The sequence below is a fragment of the Phoenix dactylifera genome, chromosome 4, assembly GCF_051530095.1.
Source record: "Phoenix dactylifera cultivar Ajwa chromosome 4, Ajwa_hap1_PhDact_Kaust_v1.1, whole genome shotgun sequence".
In the NCBI taxonomy this organism is placed as follows: domain Eukaryota; kingdom Viridiplantae; phylum Streptophyta; class Magnoliopsida; order Arecales; family Arecaceae; genus Phoenix; species Phoenix dactylifera.
Window position 1 is genome coordinate 35571267 of NC_143193.1, and position 20868 is coordinate 35592134.

Below are 20868 nucleotides of genomic sequence, written 5' to 3' on the forward strand. Positions count from 1 at the left end.
GCTATGCGGCATGGCACCGCGAGTCTCCGGACTCAGTTTATTTTCGGAGGAAAAAAATTATCCGAAGAGGAAAAGCCAAAAGCCGAAAAATTAAAAATAAATATTATCAAAAAATAAAAAAGCGGGCAAAAAATAAAAGGGGTGCAACACGAAGACTTCCCAGGGGGTCACCCATCCTAGTACTACTCTCGCCCAAGCACGCTTAACTGCGGAGTTCTGATGGGATCCGGTGCATTAGTGCTGGTATGATCGCACCCATGACATGCCCATCGAAACTCCCTTTTATGACAAAGCAGCAGACCTCGACGGCCCGAGACATTCGCGCCGCCGGGGCCGTTCTGGCGTAGGATTCAACGCGCTATTCCCGCTATGCGGCATGGCACCGCCAGTCTCCGGACTCAGTTTATTTTCGGGGGAAAAAAATTATCCGAAGAGGAAAAGCCAAAAGCCGAAAAATTAAAAATAAATATTATCAAAAAATAAAAAAGTGGAGAAAAAAATAAAAAGGGTGCAACACGAGGACTTCCCAGGGGGTCACCCATCCTAGTACTACTCTCGCCCAAGCACGCTTAACTGCGGAGTTCTGATGGGATCCGGTGCATTAGTGCTGGTATGATCGCACCCATGACATGCCCTTCGAAACACCCTTTTATGACAAAGCAGCAGACCTCGACGGCCCGAGACATTCGCGCTGCCGGGGCCGTTCTGGCGTAGGATTCAACGCGCTGTTCCGCTATGCGGCATGGCACCGCCAGTCTCCGGACTCAGTTTATTTTCGGGGGGAAAAAATTATCCGAAGAGGAAAAGCCAAAAGCCAAAAAATTAAAAATAAATATTATCAAAAAATAAAAAAGCGGGCAAAAAATAAAAAGGGTGCAACACGAGGACTTCCCAGGGGGTCACCCATCCTAGTACTTCTCTCGCCCAAGCACGCCTAACTGCGGAGTTATGATGGGATCCGGTGCATTAGTGCTGGTATGATCGCACCCATGACATGCCCTTCGAAACTCCCTTTTATGACAAGGCAGCAGACCGCGACGGCCCGAGACATTCGCGCTGCCGGGGCCGTTCTGGCGTAGGATTCAACGCGCTGTTCCGCTATGCGGCATGGCACCGCGAGTCTCCGGACTCAGTTTATTTTCGGAGGAAAAAAATTATCCGAAGAGGAAAAGCCAAAAGCCGAAAAATTAAAAATAAATATTATCAAAAAATAAAAAAGCGGGCAAAAAATAAAAGGGGTGCAACACGAGGACTTCCCAGGGGGTCACCCATCCTAGTACTACTCTCGCCCAAGCACGCTTAACTGCGGAGTTCTGATGGGATCCGGTGCATTAGTGCTGGTATGATCGCACCCATGACATGCCCATCGAAACTCCCTTTTATGACAAAGCAGCAGACCTCGACGGCCCGAGACATTCGCGCCGCCGGGGCCGTTCTGGCGTAGGATTCAACGCGCTATTCCCGCTATGCGGCATGGCACCGCCAGTCTCCGGACTCAGTTTATTTTCGGGGGAAAAAAATTATCCGAAGAGGAAAAGCCAAAAGCCGAAAAATTAAAAATAAATATTATCAAAAAATAAAAAAGTGGAGAAAAAAATAAAAAGGGTGCAACACGAGGACTTCCCAGGGGGTCACCCATCCTAGTACTACTCTCGCCCAAGCACGCTTAACTGCGGAGTTCTGATGGGATCCGGTGCATTAGTGCTGGTATGATCGCACCCATGACATGCCCTTCGAAACTCCCTTTTATGACAAAGCAGCAGACCTCGACGGCCCGAGACATTCGCGCTGCCGGGGCCGTTCTGGCGTAGGATTCAACGCGCTGTTCCGCTATGCGGCATGGCACCGCGAGTCTCCGGACTCAGTTTATTTTCGGGGGAAAAAAATTATCCGAAGAGGAAAAGCCAAAAGCCGAAAAATTAAAAATAAATATTATCAAAAAATAAAAAAGCGGGCAAAAAATAAAAGGGGTGCAACACGAGGACTTCCCAGGGGTTCACCCATCCTAGTACTACTCACGCCCAAGCACGCTTAACTGCGGAGTTCTGATGGGATCCGGTGCATTAGTGCTGGTATGACCGCACCCATGACATGCCCATCGAAACACCCTTTCATGACAAAGCAGCAGACCTCGACGGCCCGAGACATTCGCGCTGCCGGGGCCGTTCTGGCGTAGGATTCAATGCGCTGTTCCGCTATGCGGCATGGCACCGCGAGTCTCCGGACTCAGTTTATTTTCGAGGGAAAAAAATTATCCGAAGAGGAAAAGCCAAAAGCCAAAAAATTAAAAATAAATGTTATCAAAAAAGAAAAAAGCGGGCAAAAAATAAAAGGGGTGCAACACGAGGACTTCCCAGGGGGTCACCCATCCTAGTACTACTCTCGCCCAAGCACGCTTAACTGCGGAGTTCTGATGGGATCCGGTGCATTAGTGCTGGTATGATCGCACCCATGATATGCCCTTCGAAACTCCCTTTTATGACAAAGCAGCAGACCTCGACGGCCCGAGACATTCGCGCTGCCGGGGCCGTTCTGGCGTAGGATTCAACGCGCTGGTCCCGCTATGCGGCATGGCACCGCCAGTCTCCGGACCCAGTTTATTGTCGGGGGAAAAAAATTATCCGAAGAGGAAAAGCCAAAAGCCAAAAAATTAAAAATAAATATTATCAAAAAATAAAAAAGCGGGCAAAAAAGAAAAAGGGTGCAACATGAGGACTTCCCAGGGGGTCACCCATCCTAGTACTACTCTCGCCCAAGCACGCTTAACTGCGGAGTTCTGATAGGATCCGGTGCATTAGTGCTGGTATGATCGCACCCAAGACATGCCCTTCGAAACTCCCTTTTATGACAAAGTAGCAGACCTCGACGGCCCGAGACATTCGCGCTGCCGGGGCCGTTCTGGCGTAGGATTCAACACGCTGTTCCGCTATGCGGCATGGCACCGCCAGTCTCCGGACTCAGTTTATTTTCGGGGGAAAAAAATTATCCGAAGAGGAAAAGCCAAAAGCCGAAAAATAAAAAATAAATGTTATCAAAAAATAAAAAAGCGGGCAAAAAATAAAAGGGGTGCAACACGAGGACTTCCCAGGGGGTCACCCATCCTAGTACTACTCTCGCCCAAGCACGCTTAACTGCGGAGTTCTGATGGGATCCGGTGCATTAGTGCTGGTATGATCGCACCCATGACATGCCCTTCGAAACTCCCTTTTATGACAAAGCAGCAGACCTCGACGGCCCGAGACATTCGCGCTGCCGGGGCCGTTCTGGCGTAGGATTCAACGCGCTGTTCCGCTATGCGGCATGGCACCGCCAGTCTCCGGACTCAATTTATTTTCGGGGGAAAAAAATTATCCGAAGAGGAAAAGCCAAAAGCCGAAAAATAAAAAATAAATGTTATCAAAAAATAAAAAAGCGGGCAAAAAATAAAAGGGGTGCAACACGAGGACTTCCCAGGGGGTCACCCATCCTAGTACTACTCTCGCCCAAGCACGCTTAACTGCGGAGTTCTGATGGGATCCGGTGCATTAGTGCTGGTATGATCGCACCCATGACATGCCCTTCGAAACTCCCTTTTATGACAAAGCAGCAGACCTCGACGGCCCGAGACATTCGCGCTGCCGGGGCCGTTCTGGCGTAGGATTCAACGCGCTGTTCCGCTATGCGGCATGGCACCGCCAGTCTCCGGACTCAGTTTATTTTCTGGGGGAAAAAATTATCCGAAGAGGAAAAGCCAAAAGCCAAAAAATTAAAAATAAATATTATCAAAAAATAAAAAAGCAGGCAAAAAATAAAAAGGGTGCAACACGAGGACTTCCCAGGGGGTCACCCATCCTAGTACTTCTCTCGCCCAAGCACGCCTAACTGCGGAGTTATGATGGGATCCGGTGCATTAGTGCTGGTATGATCGCACCCATGACATGCCCTTCGAAACTCCCTTTTATGACAAAGCAGCAGACCGCGACGGCCCGAGACATTCGCGCTGCCGGGGCCGTTCTGGCGCAGGATTCAACGCGCTGTTCCGCTATGCGGCATGGCACCGCGAGTCTCCGGACTCAGTTTATTTTCGGGGGAAAAAAATTATCCGAAGAGGAAAAGCCAAAAGCCGAAAAATTAAAAATAAATATTATCAAAAAATAAAAAAGCGGGCAAAAAATAAAAGGGGTGCAACACGAGGACTTCCCAGGGGGTCACCCATCCTAGTACTACTCTCGCCCAAGCACGCTTAACTGCGGAGTTCTGATGGGATCCGGTGCATTAGTGCTGGTATGATCGCACCCATGACATGCCCATCGAAACTCCCTTTTATGACAAAGCAGCAGACCTCGACGGCCCGAGACATTCGCGCTGCCGGGGCCGTTCTGGCGTAGGATTCAACGCGCTGGTCCCGCTATGCGGCATGGCACCGCCAGTCTCCGGACCCAGTTTATTGTCGGGGGAAAAAAATTATCCGAAGAGGAAAAGCCAAAAGCCAAAAAATTAAAAATAAATATTATCAAAAAATAAAAAAGCGGGCAAAAAATAAAAAGGGTGCAACATGAGGACTTCCCAGGGGGTCACCCATCCTAGTACTACTCTCGCCCAAGCACGCTTAACTGCGGAGTTCTGATAGGATCCGGTGCATTAGTGCTGGTATGATCGCACCCAAGACATGCCCTTCGAAACTCCCTTTTATGACAAAGTAGCAGACCTCGACGGCCCGAGACATTCGCGCTGCCGGGGCCGTTCTGGCGTAGGATTCAACACGCTGTTCCGCTATGCGGCATGGCACCGCCAGTCTCCGGACTCAGTTTATTTTCGGGGGAAAAAAATTATCCGAAGAGGAAAAGCCAAAAGCCGAAAAATAAAAAATAAATGTTATCAAAAAATAAAAAAGCGGGCAAAAAATAAAAGGGGTGCAACACGAGGACTTCCCAGGGGGTCACCCATCCTAGTACTACTCTCGCCCAAGCACGCTTAACTGCGGAGTTCTGATGGGATCCGGTGCATTAGTGCTGGTATGATCGCACCCATGACATGCCCTTCGAAACTCCCTTTTATGACAAAGCAGCAGACCTCGACGGCCCGAGACATTCGCGCTGCCAGGGCCGTTCTGGCGTAGGATTCAACGCGCTGTTCCGCTATGCGGCATGGCACCGCCAGTCTCCGGACTCAGTTTATTTTCGGGGGGAAAAAATTATCCGAAGAGGAAAAGCCAAAAGCCAAAAAATTAAAAATAAATATTATCAAAAAATAAAAAAGCGGGCAAAAAATAAAAAGGGTGCAACACGAGGACTTCCCAGGGGGTCACCCATCCTAGTACTTCTCTCGCCCAAGCACGCCTAACTGCGGAGTTATGATGGGATCCGGTGCATTAGTGCTGGTATGATCGCACCCATGACATGCCCTTCGAAACTCCCTTTTATGACAAAGCAGCAGACCGCGACGGCCCGAGACATTCGCGCTGCCGGGGCCGTTCTGGCGTAGGATTCAACGCGCTGTTCCGCTATGCGGCATGGCACCGCGAGTCTCCGGACTCAGTTTATTTTCGGGGGAAAAAAATTATCCGAAGAGGAAAAGCCAAAAGCCGAAAAATTAAAAATAAATATTATCAAAAAATAAAAAAGCGGGCAAAAAATAAAAGGGGTGCAACACGAGGACTTCCCAGGGGGTCACCCATCCTAGTACTACTCTCGCCCAAGCACGCTTAACTGCGGAGTTCTGATGGGATCCGGTGCATTAGTGCTGGTATGATCGCACCCATGATATGCCCTTCGAAACTCCCTTTTATGACAAAGCAGCAGACCTCGACGGCCCGAGACATTCGCGCTGCCGGGGCCGTTCTGGCGTAGGATTCAACGCGCTGGTCCCGCTATGCGGCATGGCACCGCCAGTCTCCGGACCCAGTTTATTGTCGGGGGAAAAAAATTATCCGAAGAGGAAAAGCCAAAAGCCAAAAAATTAAAAATAAATATTATCAAAAAATAAAAAAGCGGGCAAAAAATAAAAAGGGTGCAACATGAGGACTTCCCAGGGGGTCACCCATCCTAGTACTACTCTCGCCCAAGCACGCTTAACTGCGGAGTTCTGATAGGATCCGGTGCATTAGTGCTGGTATGATCGCACCCAAGACATGCCCTTCGAAACTCCCTTTTATGACAAAGTAGCAGACCTCGACGGCCCGAGACATTCGCGCTGCCGGGGCCGTTCTGGCGTAGGATTCAACACGCTGTTCCGCTATGCGGCATGGCACCGCCAGTCTCCGGACTCAGTTTATTTTCGGGGGAAAAAAATTATCCGAAGAGGAAAAGCCAAAAGCCGAAAAATAAAAAATAAATGTTATCAAAAAATAAAAAAGCGGGCAAAAAATAAAAGGGGTGCAACACGAGGACTTCCCAGGGGGTCACCCATCCTAGTACTACTCTCGCCCAAGCACGCTTAACTGCGGAGTTCTGATGGGATCCGGTGCATTAGTGCTGGTATGATCGCACCCATGACATGCCCTTCGAAACTCCCTTTTATGACAAAGCAGCAGACCTCGACGGCCCGAGACATTCGCGCTGCCAGGGCCGTTCTGGCGTAGGATTCAACGCGCTGTTCCGCTATGCGGCATGGCACCGCCAGTCTCCGGACTCAGTTTATTTTCGGGGGAAAAAAATTATCCGAAGAGGAAAAGCCAAAAGCCGAAAAATAAAAAATAAATGTTATCAAAAAATAAAAAAGCGGGCAAAAAATAAAAGGGGTGCAACACGAGGACTTCCCAGGGGGTCACCCATCCTAGTACTACTCTCGCCCAAGCACGCTTAACTGCGGAGTTCTGATGGGATCCGGTGCATTAGTGCTGGTATGTTCGCACCCATGACATGCCCTTCGAAACTCCCTTTTATGACAAAGCAGCAGACCTCGACGGCCCGAGACATTCGCGCTGCCGGGGCCGTTCTGGCGTAGGATTCAACGCGCTGTTCCGCTATGCGGCATGGCACCGCCAGTCTCCGGACTCAGTTTATTTTCGGGGGGAAAAAATTATCCGAAGAGGAAAAGCCAAAAGCCAAAAAATTAAAAATAAATATTATCAAAAAATAAAAAAGCGGGCAAAAAATAAAAAGGGTGCAACACGAGGACTTCCCAGGGGGTCACCCATCCTAGTACTTCTCTCGCCCAAGCACGCCTAACTGCGGAGTTATGATGGGATCCGGTGCATTAGTGCTGGTATGATCGCACCCATGACATGCCCTTCGAAACTCCCTTTTATGACAAAGCAGCAGACCGCGACGGCCCGAGACATTCGCGCTGCCGGGGCCGTTCTGGCGTAGAATTCAACGCGCTGTTCCGCTATGCGGCATGGCACCGCGAGTCTCCGGACTCAGTTTATTTTCGGGGGAAAAAAATTATCCGAAGAGGAAAAGCCAAAAGCCGAAAAATTAAAAATAAATATTATCAAAAAATAAAAAAGCGGGCAAAAAATAAAAGGGGTGCAACACGAGGACTTCCCAGGGGGTCACCCATCCTAGTACTACTCTCGCCCAAGCACGCTTAACTGCGGAGTTCTGATGGGATCCGGTGCATTAGTGCTGGTATGATCGCACCCATGACATGCCCATCGAAACTCCCTTTTATGACAAAGCAGCAGACCTCGACGGCCCGAGACATTCGCGCCGCCGGGGCCGTTCTGGCGTAGGATTCAACGCGCTATTCCCGCTATGCGGCATGGCACCGCCAGTCTCCGGACTCAGTTTATTTTCGGGGGAAAAAAATTATCCGAAGAGGAAAAGCCAAAAGCCGAAAAATAAAAAATAAATGTTATCAAAAAATAAAAAAGCGGGCAAAAAATAAAAGGGGTGCAACACGAGGACTTCCCAGGGGGTCACCCATCCTAGTACTACTCTCGCCCAAGCACGCTTAACTGCGGAGTTCTGATGGGATCCGGTGCATTAGTGCTGGTATGATCGCACCCATGACATGCCCTTCGAAACTCCCTTTTATGACAAAGCAGCAGACCTCGACGGCCCGAGACATTCGCGCTGCCGGGGCCGTTCTGGCGTAGGATTCAACGCGCTGTTCCGCTATGCGGCATGGCACCGCCAGTCTCCGGACTCAGTTTATTTTCGGGGGAAAAAAATTATCCGAAGAGGAAAAGCCAAAAGCCGAAAAATTAAAAATAAATGTTATCAAAAAATATAAAAGCGGGCAAAAAATAAAAGGGGTGCAACACGAGGACTTCCCAGGGGGTCACCCATCCTAGTACTACTCTCGCCCAAGCACGCTTAACTGCGGAGTTCTGATGGGATCCGGTGCATTAGTGCTGGTATGATCGCACCCATGACATGCCCTTCGAAACTCCCTTTTATGACAAAGCAGCAGACCTCGACGGCCCGAGACATTCGCGCTGCCGGGGCCGTTCTGGCGTAGGATTCAACGCGCTGTTCCCCTATGCGGCATGGCACCGCCAGTCTCCGGACTCAGTTTATTTTCGGGGGGAAAAAATTATCCGAAGAGGAAAAGCCAAAAGCCAAAAAATTAAAAATAAATATTATCAAAAAATAAAAAAGCGGGCAAAAAATAAAAAGGGTGCAACACGAGGACTTCCCAGGGGGTCACCCATCCTAGTACTTCTCTCGCCCAAGCACGCCTAACTGCGGAGTTATGATGGGATCCGGTGCATTAGTGCTGGTATGATCGCACCCATGACATGCCCTTCGAAACTCCCTTTTATGACAAAGCAGCAGACCGCGACGGCCCGAGACATTCGCGCTGCCGGGGCCGTTCTTGCGTAGGATTCAACGCGCTGTTCCGCTATGCGGCATGGCACCGCGAGTCTCCGGACTCAGTTTATTTTCGGGGGAAAAAAATTATCCGAAGAGGAAAAGCCAAAAGCCGAAAAATTAAAAATAAATATTATCAAAAAATAAAAAAGCGGGCAAAAAATAAAAGGGGTGCAACACGAGGACTTCCCAGGGGGTCACCCATCCTAGTACTACTCTCGCCCAAGCACGCTTAACTGCGGAGTTCTGATGGGATCCGGTGCGTTAGTGCTGGTATGATCGCACCCATGACATGCCCATCGAAACTCCCTTTTATGACAAAGCAGCAGACCTCGACGGCCCGAGACATTCGCGCCGCCGGGGCCGTTCTGGCGTAGGATTCAACGCGCTATTCCCGCTATGCGGCATGGCACCGCCAGTCTCCGGACTCAGTTTATTTTCGGGGGAAAAAAATTATCCGAAGAGGAAAAGCCAAAAGCCGAAAAATAAAAAATAAATGTTATCAAAAAATAAAAAAGCGGGCAAAAAATAAAAGGGGTGCAACACGAGGACTTCCCAGGGGGTCACCCATCCTAGTACTACTCTCGCCCAAGCACGCTTAACTGCGGAGTTCTGATGGGATCCGGTGCATTAGTGCTGGTATGATCGCACCCATGACATGCCCTTCGAAACTCCATTTTATGACAAAGCAGCAGACCTCGACGGCCCGAGACATTCGCGCTGCCGGGGCCGTTCTGGCGTAGGATTCAACGCGCTGTTCCGCTATGCGGCATGGCACCGCCAGTCTCCGGACTCAGTTTATTTTCGGGGGAAAAAAATTATCCGAAGAGGAAAAGCCAAAAGCCGAAAAATAAAAAATAAATGTTATCAAAAAATAAAAAAGCGGGCAAAAAATAAAAGGGGTGCAACACGAGGACTTCCCAGGGGGTCACCCATCCTAGTACTACTCTCGCCCAAGCACGCTTAACTGCGGAGTTCTGATGGGATCCGGTGCATTAGTGCTGGTATGATCGCACCCATGACATGCCCTTCGAAACTCCCTTTTATGACAAAGCAGCAGACCTCGACGGCCCGAGACATTCGCGCTGCCGGGGCCGTTCTGGCGTAGGATTCAACGCGCTGTTCCGCTATGCGGCATGGCACCGCCAGTCTCCGGACTCAGTTTATTTTCGGGGGGAAAAAATTATCCGAAGAGGAAAAGCCAAAAGCCAAAAAATTAAAAATAAATATTATCAAAAAATAAAAAAGCGGGCAAAAAATAAAAAGGGTGCAACACGAGGACTTCCCAGGGGGTCACCCATCCTAGTACTTCTCTCGCCCAAGCACGCCTAACTGCGGAGTTATGATGGGATCCGGTGCATTAGTGCTGGTATGATCGCACCCATGACATGCCCTTCGAAACTCCCTTTTATGACAAAGCAGCAGACCGCGACGGCCCGAGACATTCGCGCTGCCGGGGCCGTTCTGGCGTAGGATTCAACGCGCTGTTCCGCTATGCGGCATGGCACCGCGAGTCTCCGGACTCAGTTTATTTTCGGGGGAAAAAAATTATCCGAAGAGGAAAAGCCAAAAGCCGAAAAATTAAAAATAAATATTATCAAAAAATAAAAAAGCGGGCAAAAAATAAAAGGGGTGCAACACGAGGACTTCCCCGGGGGTCACCCATCCTAGTACTACTCTCGCCCAAGCACGCTTAACTGCGGAGTTCTGATGGGATCTGGTGCATTAGTGCTGGTATGATCGCACCCATGACATGCCCTTCGAAACTCCCTTTTATGACAAAGCAGCAGACCTCGACGGCCCGAGACATTCGCGCTGCCGGGGCCGTTCTGGCGTAGGATTCAACGCGCTGTTCCGCTATGCGGCATGGCACCGCCAGTCTCCGGACTCAGTTTATTTTCGGGGGAAAAAAATTATCCGAAGAGGAAAAGCCAAAAGCCGAAAAATAAAAAATAAATGTTATCAAAAAATAAAAAAAGGGCAAAAAATAAAAGGGGTGCAACACGAGGACTTCGCAGGGGGTCACCCATCCTAGTACTACTCTCGCCCAAGCACGCTTAACTGCGGAGTTCTGATGGGATCCGGTGCATTAGTGCTGGTATGATCGCACCCATGACATGCCCTTCGAAACTCCCTTTTATGACAAAGCAGCAGACCTCGACGGCCCGAGACATTCGCGCTGCCGGGGCCGTTCTGGCGTAGGATTCAACGCGCTGTTCCGCTATGCGGCATGGCACCGCCAGTCTCCGGACTCAGTTTATTTTCGGGGGGAAAAAATTATCCGAAGAGGAAAAGCCAAAAGCCAAAAAATTAAAAATAAATATTATCAAAAAATAAAAAAGCGGGCAAAAAATAAAAAGGGTGCAACACGAGGACTTCCCAGGGGGTCACCCATCCTAGTACTTCTCTCGCCCAAGCACGCCTAACTGCGGAGTTATGATGGGATCCGGTGCATTAGTGCTGGTATGATCGCACCCATGACATGCCCTTCGAAACTCCCTTTTATGACAAAGCAGCAGACCGCGACGGCCCGAGACATTCGCGCTGCCGGGGCCGTTCTGGCGTAGGATTCAACGCGCTGTTCCGCTATGCGGCATGGCACCGCGAGTCTCCGGACTCAGTTTATTTTCGGGGGAAAAAAATTATCCGAAGAGGAAAAGCCAAAAGCCGAAAATTAAAAATAAATATTATCAAAAAATAAAAAAGCGGGCAAAAAATAAAAGGGGTGCAACACGAGGACTTCCCAGGGGGTCACCCATCCTAGTACTACTCTCGCCCAAGCACGCTTAACTGCGGAGTTCTGATGGGATCCGGTGCATTAGTGCTGGTATGATCGCACCCATGATATGCCCTTCGAAACTCCCTTTTATGACAAAGCAGCAGACCTCGACGGCCCGAGACATTCGCGCTGCCGGGGCCGTTCTGGCGTAGGATTCAACGCGCTGGTCCCGCTATGCGGCATGGCACCGCCAGTCTCCGGACCCAGTTTATTGTCGGGGGAAAAAAATTATCCGAAGAGGAAAAGCCAAAAGCCAAAAAATTAAAAATAAATATTATCAAAAAATAAAAAAGCGGGCAAAAAATAAAAAGGGTGCAACATGAGGACTTCCCAGGGGGTCACCCATCCTAGTACTACTCTCGCCCAAGCACGCTTAACTGCGGAGTTCTGATAGGATCCGGTGCATTAGTGCTGGTATGATCGCACCCAAGACATGCCCTTCGAAACTCCCTTTTATGACAAAGTAGCAGACCTCGACGGCCCGAGACATTCGCGCTGCCGGGGCCGTTCTGGCGTAGGATTCAACACGCTGTTCCGCTATGCGGCATGGCACCGCCAGTCTCCGGACTCAGTTTATTTTCGGGGGAAAAAAATTATCCGAAGAGGAAAAGCCAAAAGCTGAAAAATAAAAAATAAATGTTATCAAAAAATAAAAAAGCGGGCAAAAAATAAAAGGGGTGCAACACGAGGACTTCCCAGGGGGTCACCCATCCTAGTACTACTCTCGCCCAAGCATGCTTAACTGCGGAGTTCTGATGGGATCCGGTGCATTAGTGCTGGTATGATCGCACCCATGACATGCCCTTCGAAACTCCCTTTTATGACAAAGCAGCAGACCTCGACGGCCCGAGACATTCGCGCTGCCGGGGCCGTTCTGGCGTAGGATTCAACGCGCTGTTCCGCTATGCGGCATGGCACCGCCAGTCTCCGGACTCAATTTATTTTCGGGGGAAAAAAATTATCCGAAGAGGAAAAGCCAAAAGCCGAAAAATAAAAAATAAATGTTATCAAAAAATAAAAAAGCGGGCAAAAAATAAAAGGGGTGCAACACGAGGACTTCCCAGGGGGTCACCCATCCTAGTACTACTCTCGCCCAAGCACGCTTAACTGCGGAGTTCTGATGGGATCCGGTGCATTAGTGCTGGTATGATCGCACCCATGACATGCCCTTCGAAACTCCCTTTTATGACAAAGCAGCAGACCTCGACGGCCCGAGACATTCGCGCTGCCGGGGCCGTTCTGGCGTAGGATTCAACGCGCTGTTCCGCTATGCGGCATGGCACCGCCAGTCTCCGGACTCAGTTTATTTTCGGGAGGAAAAAATTATCCGAAGAGGAAAAGCCAAAAGCCAAAAAATTAAAAATAAATATTATCAAAAAATAAAAAAGCAGGCAAAAAATAAAAAGGGTGCAACACGAGGACTTCCCAGGGGGTCACCCATCCTTGTACTTCTCTCGCCCAAGCACGCCTAACTGCGGAGTTATGATGGGATCCGGTGCATTAGTGCTGGTATGATCGCACCCATGACATGCCCTTCGAAACTCCCTTTTATGACAAAGCAGCAGACCGCGACGGCCCGAGACATTCGCGCTGCCGGGGCCGTTCTGGCGCAGGATTCAACGCGCTGTTCCGCTATGCGGCATGGCACCGCGAGTCTCCGGACTCAGTTTATTTTCGGGGGAAAAAAATTATCCGAAGAGGAAAAGCCAAAAGCCGAAAAATTAAAAATAAATATTATCAAAAAATAAAAAAGCGGGCAAAAAATAAAAGGGGTGCAACACGAGGACTTCCCAGGGGGTCACCCATCCTAGTACTACTCTCGCCCAAGCACGCTTAACTGCGGAGTTCTGATGGGATCCGGTGCATTAGTGCTGGTATGATCGCACCCATGACATGCCCATCGAAACTCCCTTTTATGACAAAGCAGCAGACCTCGACGGCCCGAGACATTCGCGCCGCCGGGGCCGTTCTGGCGTAGGATTCAACGCGCTATTCCCGCTATGCGGCATGGCACCGCCAGTCTCCGGACTCAGTTTATTTTCGGGGGGAAAAAATTATCCGAAGAGAAAAAGCCAAAAGCCGAAAAATTAAAAATAAATATTATCAAAAAATAAAAAAGTGGAGAAAAAAATAAAAAGGGTGCAACACGAGGACTTCCCAGGGGGTCACCCATCCTAGTACTACTCTCGCCAAAGCACGCTTAACTGCGGAGTTCTGATGGGATCCGGTGCATTAGTGCTGGTATGATCGCACCCATGACATGCCCTTCGAAACTCCCTTTTACGACAAAGCAGCAGACCTCGACGGCCCGAGACATTCGCGCTGCCGGGGCCGTTCTGGCGTAGGATTCAACGCGCTGTTCCGCTATGCGGCATGGCACCGCGAGTCTCCGGACTCAGTTTATTTTCGGGGGAAAAAAATTATCCGAAGAGGAAAAGCCAAAAGCCAAAAAATTAAAAATAAATATTATCAAAAAATAAAAAAGCGGGCAAAAAATAAAAGGGGTGCAACACGAGGACTTCCCAGGGGGTCACCCATCCTAGTACTACTCACGCCCAAGCACGCTTAACTGCGGAGTTCTGATGGGATCCGGTGCATTAGTGCTGGTATGACCGCACCCATGACATGCCCATCGAAACACCCTTTCATGACAAAGCAGCAGACCTCGACGGCCCGAGACATTCGCGCTGCCGGGGCCGTTCTGGCGCAGGATTCAACGCGCTGTTCCGCTATGCGGCATGGCACCGCGAGTCTCCGGACTCAGTTTATTTTCGGAGGAAAAAAATTATCCGAAGAGGAAAAGCCAAAAGCCGAAAAATTAAAAATAAATATTATCAAAAAATAAAAAAGCGGGCAAAAAATAAAAGGGGTGCAACACGAGGACTTCCCAGGGGGTCACCCATCCTAGTACTACTCTCGCCCAAGCACGCTTAACTGCGGAGTTCTGATGGGATCCGGTGCATTAGTGCTGGTATGATCGCACCCATGACATGCCCATCGAAACTCCCTTTTATGACAAAGCAGCAGACCTCGACGGCCCGAGACATTCGCGCCGCCGGGGCCGTTCTGGCGTAGGATTCAACGCGCTATTCCCGCTATGCGGCATGGCACCGCCAGTCTCCGGACTCAGTTTATTTTCGGGGGGAAAAAATTATCCGAAGAGAAAAAGCCAAAAGCCGAAAAATTAAAAATAAATATTATCAAAAAATAAAAAAGTGGAGAAAAAAATAAAAAGGGTGCAACACGAGGACTTCCCAGGGGGTCACCCATCCTAGTACTACTCTCGCCAAAGCACGCTTAACTGCGGAGTTCTGATGGGATCCGGTGCATTAGTGCTGGTATGATCGCACCCATGACATGCCCTTCGAAACTCCCTTTTACGACAAAGCAGCAGACCTCGACGGCCCGAGACATTCGCGCTGCCGGGGCCGTTCTGGCGTAGGATTCAACGCGCTGTTCCGCTATGCGGCATGGCACCGCGAGTCTCCGGACTCAGTTTATTTTCGGGGGAAAAAAATTATCCGAAGAGGAAAAGCCAAAAGCCAAAAAATTAAAAATAAATATTATCAAAAAATAAAAAAGCGGGCAAAAAATAAAAGGGGTGCAACACGAGGACTTCCCAGGGGGTCACCCATCCTAGTACTACTCACGCCCAAGCACGCTTAACTGCGGAGTTCTGATGGGATCCGGTGCATTAGTGCTGGTATGACCGCACCCATGACATGCCCATCGAAACACCCTTTCATGACAAAGCAGCAGACCTCGACGGCCCGAGACATTCGCGCTGCCGGGGCCGTTCTGGCGTAGGATTCAATGCGCTGTTCCGCTATGCGGCATGGCACCGCGAGTCTCCGGACTCAGTTTATTTTCGAGGGAAAAAAATTATCCGAAGAGGAAAAGCCAAAAGCCAAAAAATTAAAAATAAATGTTATCAAAAAAGAAAAAAGCGGGCAAAAAATAAAAGGGGTGCAACACGAGGACTTCCCAGGGGGTCACCCATCCTAGTACTATTCTCGCCCAAGCACGCTTAACTGCGGAGTTCTGATGGGATCCGGTGCATTAGTGCTGGTATGATCGCACCCATGATATGCCCTTCGAAACTCCCTTTTATGACAAAGCAGCAGACCTCGACGGCCCGAGACATTCGCGCTGCCGGGGCCGTTCTGGCGTAGGATTCAACGCGCTGTTCCGCTATGCGGCATGGCACCGCGAGTCTCCGGACTCAGTTTATTTTCGGGGAAAAAAAATTATCCGAAGAGGAAAAGCCAAAAGCCGAAAAATTAAAAATAAATATTATCAAAAAATAAAAAAGCGGGCAAAAAATAAAAGGGGTGCAACACGAGGACTTCCCAGGGGGTCACCCATCCTAGTACTACTCTCGCCCAAGCACGCTTAACTGCGGAGTTCTGATGGAATCCGGTGCATTAGTGCTGGTATGATCGCACCCATGACATGCCCATCGAAACTCCCTTTTATGACAAAGCAGCAGACCTCGACGGCCCGAGACATTCGCGCCGCCGGGGCCGTTCTGGCATAGGCTTCAACGCGCTATTCCCGCTATGCGGCATGGCACCGCCAGTCTCCGGACTCAGTTTATTTTCGGGGGAAAAAAATTATCCGAAGAGGAAAAGCCAAAAGCCGAAAAATTAAAAATAAATATTATCAAAAAATAAAAAAGCGGGCAAAAAATAAAAGGGGTGCAACACGAGGACTTCCCAGGGGGTCACCCATCCTAGTACTACTCTCGCCCAAGCACGCTTAACTGCGGAGTTCTGATGGGATCCGGTGCATTAGTGCTGGTATGATCGCACCCATGACATGCCCTTCGAAACTCCCTTTTATGACAAAGCAGCAGACCTCGACGGCCCGAGACATTCGCGCTGCCGTGGCCGTTCTGGCGTAGGATTCAATGCGCTGTTCCGCTATGCGGCATGGCACCGCCAGTCTCCGGACTCAGTTTATTTTCGGGGGAAAAAAATTATCCGAAGAGGAAAAGCCAAAAGCCGAAAAATAAAAAATAAATGTTATCAAAAAATAAAAAAGCGGGCAAAAAATAAAAGGGGTGCAACACGAGGACTTCCCAGGGGGTCACCCATCCTAGTACTACTCTCGCCCAAGCACGCTTAACTGCGGAGTTCTGATGGGATCCGGTGCATTAGTGCTGGTATGATCGCACCCATGACATGCCCTTCGAAACTCCCTTTTATGACAAAGCAGCAGACCTCGACGGCCCGAGACATTCGCGCTGCCGGGGCCGTTCTGGCGTAGGATTCAACGCGCTGTTCCGCTATGCGGCATGGCACCGCCAGTCTCCGGACTCAGTTTATTTTCGGAGGAAAAAAATTATCCGAAGAGGAAAAGCCAAAAGCCGAAAAATAAAAAATAAATGTTATCAAAAAATAAAAAAGCGGGCAAAAAATAAAAGGGGTGCAACACGAGGACTTCCCAGGGGGTCACCCATCCTAGTACTACTCTCGCCCAAGCACGCTTAACTGCGGAGTTCTGATGGGATCCGGTGCATTAGTGCTGGTATGATCGCACCCATGACATGCCCTTCGAAACTCCCTTTTATGACAAAGCAGCAGACCTCGACGGCCCGAGACATTCGCGCTGCCGGGGCCGTTCTGGCGTAGGATTCAACGCGCTGTTCCGCTATGCGGCATGGCACCGCCAGTCTCCGGACTCAGTTTATTTTCGGGGGGAAAAAATTATCCGAAGAGGAAAAGCCAAAAGCCAAAAAATTAAAAATAAATATTATCAAAAAATAAAAAAGCGGGCAAAAAATAAAAAGGGTGCAACACGAGGACTTCCCAGGGGGTCACCCATCCTAGTACTTCTCTCGCCCAAGCACGCCTAACTGCGGAGTTATGATGGGATCCGGTGCATTAGTGCTGGTATGATCGCACCCATGACATGCCCTTCGAAACTCCCTTTTATGACAAAGCAGCAGACCGCGACGGCCCGAGACATTCGCGCTGCCGGGGCCGTTCTGGCGTAGGATTCAACGCGCTGTTCCGCTATGCGGCATGGCACCGCGAGTCTCCGGACTCAGTTTATTTTCGGGGGAAAAAAATTATCCGAAGAGGAAACGCCAAAAGCCGAAAAATTAAAAATAAATATTATCAAAAAATAAAAAAGCGGGCAAAAAATAAAAGGGGTGCAACACGAGGACTTCCCAGGGGGTCACCCATCCTAGTACTACTCTCGCCCAAGCACGCTTAACTGCGGAGTTCTGATGGGATCCGGTGCATTAGTGCTGGTATGATCGCACCCATGACATGCCCATCGAAACTCCCTTTTATGACAAAGCAGCAGACCTCGACGGCCCGAGACATTCGCGCCGCCGGGGCCGTTCTGGCGTAGGATTCAACGCGCTATTCCCGCTATGCGGCATGGCACCGCCAGTCTCCGGACTCAGTTTATTTTCGGGGGAAAAAAATTATCCGAAGAGGAAAAGCCAAAAGCCGAAAAATAAAAAATAAATGTTATCAAAAAATAAAAAAGCGGGCAAAAAATAAAAGGGGTGCAACACGAGGACTTCCCAGGGGGTCACCCATCCTAGTACTACTCTCGCCCAAGCACGCTTAACTGCGGAGTTCTGATGGGATCCGGTGCATTAGTGCTGGTATGATCGCACCCATGACATGCCCTTCGAAACTCCCTTTTATGACAAAGCAGCAGACCTCGACGGCCCGAGACATTCGCGCTGCCGGGGCCGTTCTGGCGTAGGATTCAACGCGCTGTTCCGCTATGCGGCATGGCACCGCCAGTCTCCGGACTCAGTTTATTTTCGGGGGAAAAAAATTATCCGAAGAGGAAAAGCCAAAAGCCGAAAAATAAAAAATAAATGTTATCAAAAAATAAAAAAGCGGGCAAAAAATAAAAGGGGTGCAACACGAGGACTTCCCAGGGGGTCACCCATCCTAGTACTACTCTCGCCCAAGCACGCTTAACTGCGGAGTTCTGATGGGATCCGGTGCATTAGTGCTGGTATGATCGCACCCATGACATGCCCTTCGAAACTCCCTTTTATGACAAAGCAGCAGACCTCGACGGCCCGAGACATTCGCGCTGCCGGGGCCGTTCTGGCGTAGGATTCAACGCGCTGGTCCCGCTATGCGGCATGGCACCGCCAGTCTCCGGACCCAGTTTATTGTCGGGGGAAAAAAATTATCCGAAGAGGAAAAGCCAAAAGCCAAAAAATTAAAAATAAATATTATCAAAAAATAAAAAAGCGGGCAAAAAATAAAAAGGGTGCAACATGAGGACTTCCCAGGGGGTCACCCATCCTAGTACTACTCTCGCCCAAGCACGCTTAACTGCGGAGTTCTGATAGGATCCGGTGCATTAGTGCTGGTATGATCGCACCCAAGACATGCCCTTCGAAACTCCCTTTTATGACAAAGTAGCAGACCTCGACGGCCCGAGACATTCGCGCTGCCAGGGCCGTTCTGGCGTAGGATTCAACACGCTGTTCCGCTATGCGGCATGGCACCGCCAGTCTCCGGACTCAGTTTATTTTCGGGGGAAAAAAATTATCCGAAGAGGAAAAGCCAAAAGCCGAAAAATAAAAAATAAATGTTATCAAAAAATAAAAAAGCGGGCAAAAAATAAAAGGGGTGCAACACGAGGACTTCCCAGGGGGTCACCCATCCTAGTACTACTCTCGCCCAAGCATGCTTAACTGCGGAGTTCTGATGGGATCCGGTGCATTAGTGCTGGTATGATCGCACCCATGACATGCCCTTCGAAACTCCCTTTTATGACAAAGCAGCAGACCTCGACGGCCCGAGACATTCGCGCTGCCGGGGCCGTTCTGGCGTAGGATTCAACGCGCTGTTCCGCTATGCGGCATGGCACCGCCAGTCTCCGGACTCAATTTATTTTCGGGGGAAAAAAATTATCCGAAGAGGAAAAGCCAAAAGCCGAAAAATAAAAAATAAATGTTATCAAAAAATAAAAAAGCGGGCAAAAAATAAAAGGGGTGCAACACGAGGACTTCCCAGGGGGTCACCCATCCTAGTACTACTCTCGCCCAAGCACGCTTAACTGCGGAGTTCTGATGGGATCCGGTGCATTAGTGCTGGTATGATCGCACCCATGACATGCCCTTCGAAACTCCCTTTTATGACAAAGCAGCAGACCTCGACGGCCCGAGACATTCGTGCTGCCGGGGCCGTTCTGGCGTAGGATTCAACGCGCTGTTCCGCTATGCGGCATGGCACCGCCAGTCTCCGGACTCAGTTTATTTTCGGGGGGAAAAAATTATCCGAAGAGGAAAAGCCAAAAGCCAAAAAATTAAAAATAAATATTATCAAAAAATAAAAAAGCAGGCAAAAAATAAAAAGGGTGCAACACGAGGACTTCCCAGGGGGTCACCCATCCTAGTACTTCTCTCGCCCAAGCACGCCTAACTGCGGAGTTATGATGGGATCCGGTGCATTAGTGCTGGTATGATCGCACCCATGACATGCCCTTCGAAACTCCCTTTTATGACAAAGCAGCAGACCGCGACGGCCCGAGACATTCGCGCTGCCGGGGCCGTTCTGGCGCAGGATTCAACGCGCTGTTCCGCTATGCGGCATGGCACCGCGAGTCTCCGGACTCAGTTTATTTTCGGGGGAAAAAAATTATCCGAAGAGGAAAAGCCAAAAGCCGAAAAATTAAAAATAAATATTATCAAAAAATAAAAAAGCGGGCAAAAAATAAAAGGGGTGCAACACGAGGACTTCCCAGGGGGTCACCCATCCTAGTACTACTCTCGCCCAAGCACGCTTAACTGCGGAGTTCTGATGGGATCCGGTGCATTAGTGCTGGTATGATCGCACCCATGACATGCCCATCGAAACTCCCTTTTATGACAAAGCAGCAGACCTCGACGGCCCGAGACATTCGCGCCGCCGGGGCCGTTCTGGCGTAGGATTCAACGCGCTATTCCCGCTATGCGGCATGGCACCGCCAGTCTCCGGACTCAGTTTATTTTCGGGGGAAAAAAATTATCCGAAGAGAAAAAGCCAAAAGCCGAAAAATTAAAAATAAATATTATCAAAAAATAAAAAAGTGGAGAAAAAAATAAAAAGGGTGCAACACGAGGACTTCCCAGGGGGTCACCCATCCTAGTACTACTCTCGCCAAAGCACGCTTAACTGCGGAGTTCTGATGGGATCCGGTGCATTAGTGCTGGTATGATCGCACCCATGACATGCCCTTCGAAACTCCCTTTTACGACAAAGCAGCAGACCTCGACGGCCCGAGACATTCGCGCTGCCGGGGCCGTTCTGGCGTAGGATTCAACGCGCTGTTCCGCTATGCGGCATGGCACCGCGAGTCTCCGGACTCAGTTTATTTTCG

General features: G+C 49.7%; 47 non-coding genes and 10 pseudogenes across 47 annotated transcripts; all 57 read right to left on the minus strand.

Annotated features, from left to right (window-relative positions):
- Nucleotides 1–138: 138 nt before the first annotated feature.
- Nucleotides 139–257, minus strand: LOC149758228 (5S ribosomal RNA). The gene has a single exon (XR_016401225.1). It is a non-coding gene; the product is annotated as a 5S ribosomal RNA (ribosomal RNA).
- Nucleotides 258–505: 248 nt separating this feature from the next.
- Nucleotides 506–624, minus strand: LOC149758229 (5S ribosomal RNA). Its single transcript, XR_016411884.1, has one exon. It is a non-coding gene; the product is annotated as a 5S ribosomal RNA (ribosomal RNA).
- Nucleotides 625–870: 246 nt separating this feature from the next.
- On the minus strand, nucleotides 871–989 carry LOC149758230 (5S ribosomal RNA; annotated as a pseudogene).
- A 246-nt stretch (nucleotides 990–1235) lies between these two features.
- On the minus strand, nucleotides 1236–1354 carry LOC149758231 (5S ribosomal RNA). Its single transcript, XR_016407112.1, has one exon. It is a non-coding gene; the product is annotated as a 5S ribosomal RNA (ribosomal RNA).
- Nucleotides 1355–1602: 248 nt separating this feature from the next.
- Nucleotides 1603–1721, minus strand: LOC149758232 (5S ribosomal RNA). Its single transcript, XR_016411885.1, has one exon. It is a non-coding gene; the product is annotated as a 5S ribosomal RNA (ribosomal RNA).
- Nucleotides 1722–1967: 246 nt separating this feature from the next.
- LOC149758233 (5S ribosomal RNA) lies at nucleotides 1968–2086 on the minus strand. The gene has a single exon (XR_016406187.1). It is a non-coding gene; the product is annotated as a 5S ribosomal RNA (ribosomal RNA).
- A 246-nt stretch (nucleotides 2087–2332) lies between these two features.
- On the minus strand, nucleotides 2333–2451 carry LOC149758234 (5S ribosomal RNA). The gene has a single exon (XR_016407123.1). It is a non-coding gene; the product is annotated as a 5S ribosomal RNA (ribosomal RNA).
- Nucleotides 2452–2698: 247 nt separating this feature from the next.
- LOC149758235 (5S ribosomal RNA) lies at nucleotides 2699–2817 on the minus strand. Its single transcript, XR_016407262.1, has one exon. It is a non-coding gene; the product is annotated as a 5S ribosomal RNA (ribosomal RNA).
- Nucleotides 2818–3063: 246 nt separating this feature from the next.
- Nucleotides 3064–3182, minus strand: LOC149758236 (5S ribosomal RNA). Its single transcript, XR_016407134.1, has one exon. It is a non-coding gene; the product is annotated as a 5S ribosomal RNA (ribosomal RNA).
- A 246-nt stretch (nucleotides 3183–3428) lies between these two features.
- LOC149758237 (5S ribosomal RNA) lies at nucleotides 3429–3547 on the minus strand. Its single transcript, XR_016407145.1, has one exon. It is a non-coding gene; the product is annotated as a 5S ribosomal RNA (ribosomal RNA).
- Nucleotides 3548–3793: 246 nt separating this feature from the next.
- LOC149758238 (5S ribosomal RNA) lies at nucleotides 3794–3912 on the minus strand (annotated as a pseudogene).
- Nucleotides 3913–4158: 246 nt separating this feature from the next.
- LOC149758239 (5S ribosomal RNA) lies at nucleotides 4159–4277 on the minus strand. The gene has a single exon (XR_016407156.1). It is a non-coding gene; the product is annotated as a 5S ribosomal RNA (ribosomal RNA).
- A 247-nt stretch (nucleotides 4278–4524) lies between these two features.
- On the minus strand, nucleotides 4525–4643 carry LOC149758240 (5S ribosomal RNA). The gene has a single exon (XR_016407263.1). It is a non-coding gene; the product is annotated as a 5S ribosomal RNA (ribosomal RNA).
- A 246-nt stretch (nucleotides 4644–4889) lies between these two features.
- LOC149758241 (5S ribosomal RNA) lies at nucleotides 4890–5008 on the minus strand. The gene has a single exon (XR_016407168.1). It is a non-coding gene; the product is annotated as a 5S ribosomal RNA (ribosomal RNA).
- A 246-nt stretch (nucleotides 5009–5254) lies between these two features.
- On the minus strand, nucleotides 5255–5373 carry LOC149758242 (5S ribosomal RNA; annotated as a pseudogene).
- Nucleotides 5374–5619: 246 nt separating this feature from the next.
- LOC149758243 (5S ribosomal RNA) lies at nucleotides 5620–5738 on the minus strand. Its single transcript, XR_016407179.1, has one exon. It is a non-coding gene; the product is annotated as a 5S ribosomal RNA (ribosomal RNA).
- A 247-nt stretch (nucleotides 5739–5985) lies between these two features.
- Nucleotides 5986–6104, minus strand: LOC149758244 (5S ribosomal RNA). Its single transcript, XR_016407264.1, has one exon. It is a non-coding gene; the product is annotated as a 5S ribosomal RNA (ribosomal RNA).
- A 246-nt stretch (nucleotides 6105–6350) lies between these two features.
- On the minus strand, nucleotides 6351–6469 carry LOC149758245 (5S ribosomal RNA). Its single transcript, XR_016407191.1, has one exon. It is a non-coding gene; the product is annotated as a 5S ribosomal RNA (ribosomal RNA).
- A 246-nt stretch (nucleotides 6470–6715) lies between these two features.
- Nucleotides 6716–6834, minus strand: LOC149758246 (5S ribosomal RNA). Its single transcript, XR_016401947.1, has one exon. It is a non-coding gene; the product is annotated as a 5S ribosomal RNA (ribosomal RNA).
- Nucleotides 6835–7080: 246 nt separating this feature from the next.
- Nucleotides 7081–7199, minus strand: LOC149758247 (5S ribosomal RNA; annotated as a pseudogene).
- A 246-nt stretch (nucleotides 7200–7445) lies between these two features.
- On the minus strand, nucleotides 7446–7564 carry LOC149758248 (5S ribosomal RNA). Its single transcript, XR_016407198.1, has one exon. It is a non-coding gene; the product is annotated as a 5S ribosomal RNA (ribosomal RNA).
- Nucleotides 7565–7811: 247 nt separating this feature from the next.
- LOC149758249 (5S ribosomal RNA) lies at nucleotides 7812–7930 on the minus strand. The gene has a single exon (XR_016407206.1). It is a non-coding gene; the product is annotated as a 5S ribosomal RNA (ribosomal RNA).
- A 246-nt stretch (nucleotides 7931–8176) lies between these two features.
- Nucleotides 8177–8295, minus strand: LOC149758250 (5S ribosomal RNA). The gene has a single exon (XR_016407213.1). It is a non-coding gene; the product is annotated as a 5S ribosomal RNA (ribosomal RNA).
- A 246-nt stretch (nucleotides 8296–8541) lies between these two features.
- Nucleotides 8542–8660, minus strand: LOC149758251 (5S ribosomal RNA; annotated as a pseudogene).
- Nucleotides 8661–8906: 246 nt separating this feature from the next.
- LOC149758252 (5S ribosomal RNA) lies at nucleotides 8907–9025 on the minus strand. The gene has a single exon (XR_016412530.1). It is a non-coding gene; the product is annotated as a 5S ribosomal RNA (ribosomal RNA).
- Nucleotides 9026–9272: 247 nt separating this feature from the next.
- On the minus strand, nucleotides 9273–9391 carry LOC149758253 (5S ribosomal RNA). Its single transcript, XR_016407224.1, has one exon. It is a non-coding gene; the product is annotated as a 5S ribosomal RNA (ribosomal RNA).
- A 246-nt stretch (nucleotides 9392–9637) lies between these two features.
- Nucleotides 9638–9756, minus strand: LOC149758254 (5S ribosomal RNA). Its single transcript, XR_016407235.1, has one exon. It is a non-coding gene; the product is annotated as a 5S ribosomal RNA (ribosomal RNA).
- Nucleotides 9757–10002: 246 nt separating this feature from the next.
- Nucleotides 10003–10121, minus strand: LOC149758255 (5S ribosomal RNA; annotated as a pseudogene).
- A 246-nt stretch (nucleotides 10122–10367) lies between these two features.
- LOC149758256 (5S ribosomal RNA) lies at nucleotides 10368–10486 on the minus strand. Its single transcript, XR_016405131.1, has one exon. It is a non-coding gene; the product is annotated as a 5S ribosomal RNA (ribosomal RNA).
- Nucleotides 10487–10731: 245 nt separating this feature from the next.
- Nucleotides 10732–10850, minus strand: LOC149758257 (5S ribosomal RNA). Its single transcript, XR_016400914.1, has one exon. It is a non-coding gene; the product is annotated as a 5S ribosomal RNA (ribosomal RNA).
- Nucleotides 10851–11096: 246 nt separating this feature from the next.
- On the minus strand, nucleotides 11097–11215 carry LOC149758258 (5S ribosomal RNA; annotated as a pseudogene).
- Nucleotides 11216–11460: 245 nt separating this feature from the next.
- LOC149758259 (5S ribosomal RNA) lies at nucleotides 11461–11579 on the minus strand. Its single transcript, XR_016407246.1, has one exon. It is a non-coding gene; the product is annotated as a 5S ribosomal RNA (ribosomal RNA).
- A 247-nt stretch (nucleotides 11580–11826) lies between these two features.
- LOC149758260 (5S ribosomal RNA) lies at nucleotides 11827–11945 on the minus strand. The gene has a single exon (XR_016407265.1). It is a non-coding gene; the product is annotated as a 5S ribosomal RNA (ribosomal RNA).
- A 246-nt stretch (nucleotides 11946–12191) lies between these two features.
- On the minus strand, nucleotides 12192–12310 carry LOC149758261 (5S ribosomal RNA). Its single transcript, XR_016402600.1, has one exon. It is a non-coding gene; the product is annotated as a 5S ribosomal RNA (ribosomal RNA).
- A 246-nt stretch (nucleotides 12311–12556) lies between these two features.
- On the minus strand, nucleotides 12557–12675 carry LOC149758262 (5S ribosomal RNA). Its single transcript, XR_016407257.1, has one exon. It is a non-coding gene; the product is annotated as a 5S ribosomal RNA (ribosomal RNA).
- Nucleotides 12676–12921: 246 nt separating this feature from the next.
- LOC149758263 (5S ribosomal RNA) lies at nucleotides 12922–13040 on the minus strand (annotated as a pseudogene).
- Nucleotides 13041–13286: 246 nt separating this feature from the next.
- Nucleotides 13287–13405, minus strand: LOC149758264 (5S ribosomal RNA). The gene has a single exon (XR_016407268.1). It is a non-coding gene; the product is annotated as a 5S ribosomal RNA (ribosomal RNA).
- A 248-nt stretch (nucleotides 13406–13653) lies between these two features.
- LOC149758265 (5S ribosomal RNA) lies at nucleotides 13654–13772 on the minus strand. The gene has a single exon (XR_016404761.1). It is a non-coding gene; the product is annotated as a 5S ribosomal RNA (ribosomal RNA).
- A 246-nt stretch (nucleotides 13773–14018) lies between these two features.
- LOC149758266 (5S ribosomal RNA) lies at nucleotides 14019–14137 on the minus strand. The gene has a single exon (XR_016400664.1). It is a non-coding gene; the product is annotated as a 5S ribosomal RNA (ribosomal RNA).
- A 246-nt stretch (nucleotides 14138–14383) lies between these two features.
- LOC149758267 (5S ribosomal RNA) lies at nucleotides 14384–14502 on the minus strand. The gene has a single exon (XR_016407279.1). It is a non-coding gene; the product is annotated as a 5S ribosomal RNA (ribosomal RNA).
- Nucleotides 14503–14750: 248 nt separating this feature from the next.
- On the minus strand, nucleotides 14751–14869 carry LOC149758268 (5S ribosomal RNA). Its single transcript, XR_016404763.1, has one exon. It is a non-coding gene; the product is annotated as a 5S ribosomal RNA (ribosomal RNA).
- Nucleotides 14870–15115: 246 nt separating this feature from the next.
- Nucleotides 15116–15234, minus strand: LOC149758269 (5S ribosomal RNA). Its single transcript, XR_016400665.1, has one exon. It is a non-coding gene; the product is annotated as a 5S ribosomal RNA (ribosomal RNA).
- Nucleotides 15235–15480: 246 nt separating this feature from the next.
- On the minus strand, nucleotides 15481–15599 carry LOC149758270 (5S ribosomal RNA). Its single transcript, XR_016400452.1, has one exon. It is a non-coding gene; the product is annotated as a 5S ribosomal RNA (ribosomal RNA).
- Nucleotides 15600–15845: 246 nt separating this feature from the next.
- Nucleotides 15846–15964, minus strand: LOC149758271 (5S ribosomal RNA). Its single transcript, XR_016402089.1, has one exon. It is a non-coding gene; the product is annotated as a 5S ribosomal RNA (ribosomal RNA).
- A 247-nt stretch (nucleotides 15965–16211) lies between these two features.
- On the minus strand, nucleotides 16212–16330 carry LOC149758272 (5S ribosomal RNA). The gene has a single exon (XR_016407291.1). It is a non-coding gene; the product is annotated as a 5S ribosomal RNA (ribosomal RNA).
- A 246-nt stretch (nucleotides 16331–16576) lies between these two features.
- Nucleotides 16577–16695, minus strand: LOC149758273 (5S ribosomal RNA). Its single transcript, XR_016407302.1, has one exon. It is a non-coding gene; the product is annotated as a 5S ribosomal RNA (ribosomal RNA).
- A 246-nt stretch (nucleotides 16696–16941) lies between these two features.
- LOC149758274 (5S ribosomal RNA) lies at nucleotides 16942–17060 on the minus strand. Its single transcript, XR_016407313.1, has one exon. It is a non-coding gene; the product is annotated as a 5S ribosomal RNA (ribosomal RNA).
- Nucleotides 17061–17306: 246 nt separating this feature from the next.
- Nucleotides 17307–17425, minus strand: LOC149758275 (5S ribosomal RNA; annotated as a pseudogene).
- Nucleotides 17426–17671: 246 nt separating this feature from the next.
- LOC149758276 (5S ribosomal RNA) lies at nucleotides 17672–17790 on the minus strand. The gene has a single exon (XR_016407324.1). It is a non-coding gene; the product is annotated as a 5S ribosomal RNA (ribosomal RNA).
- A 247-nt stretch (nucleotides 17791–18037) lies between these two features.
- LOC149758277 (5S ribosomal RNA) lies at nucleotides 18038–18156 on the minus strand. Its single transcript, XR_016407335.1, has one exon. It is a non-coding gene; the product is annotated as a 5S ribosomal RNA (ribosomal RNA).
- Nucleotides 18157–18402: 246 nt separating this feature from the next.
- On the minus strand, nucleotides 18403–18521 carry LOC149758278 (5S ribosomal RNA). The gene has a single exon (XR_016407346.1). It is a non-coding gene; the product is annotated as a 5S ribosomal RNA (ribosomal RNA).
- Nucleotides 18522–18768: 247 nt separating this feature from the next.
- On the minus strand, nucleotides 18769–18887 carry LOC149758279 (5S ribosomal RNA). The gene has a single exon (XR_016407266.1). It is a non-coding gene; the product is annotated as a 5S ribosomal RNA (ribosomal RNA).
- A 246-nt stretch (nucleotides 18888–19133) lies between these two features.
- LOC149758280 (5S ribosomal RNA) lies at nucleotides 19134–19252 on the minus strand. Its single transcript, XR_016402601.1, has one exon. It is a non-coding gene; the product is annotated as a 5S ribosomal RNA (ribosomal RNA).
- A 246-nt stretch (nucleotides 19253–19498) lies between these two features.
- On the minus strand, nucleotides 19499–19617 carry LOC149758281 (5S ribosomal RNA). Its single transcript, XR_016407357.1, has one exon. It is a non-coding gene; the product is annotated as a 5S ribosomal RNA (ribosomal RNA).
- A 246-nt stretch (nucleotides 19618–19863) lies between these two features.
- Nucleotides 19864–19982, minus strand: LOC149758282 (5S ribosomal RNA; annotated as a pseudogene).
- A 246-nt stretch (nucleotides 19983–20228) lies between these two features.
- LOC149758283 (5S ribosomal RNA) lies at nucleotides 20229–20347 on the minus strand. Its single transcript, XR_016407369.1, has one exon. It is a non-coding gene; the product is annotated as a 5S ribosomal RNA (ribosomal RNA).
- Nucleotides 20348–20595: 248 nt separating this feature from the next.
- LOC149758284 (5S ribosomal RNA) lies at nucleotides 20596–20714 on the minus strand. Its single transcript, XR_016404764.1, has one exon. It is a non-coding gene; the product is annotated as a 5S ribosomal RNA (ribosomal RNA).
- Between the last annotated feature and the right edge of the window lie 154 nt (nucleotides 20715–20868).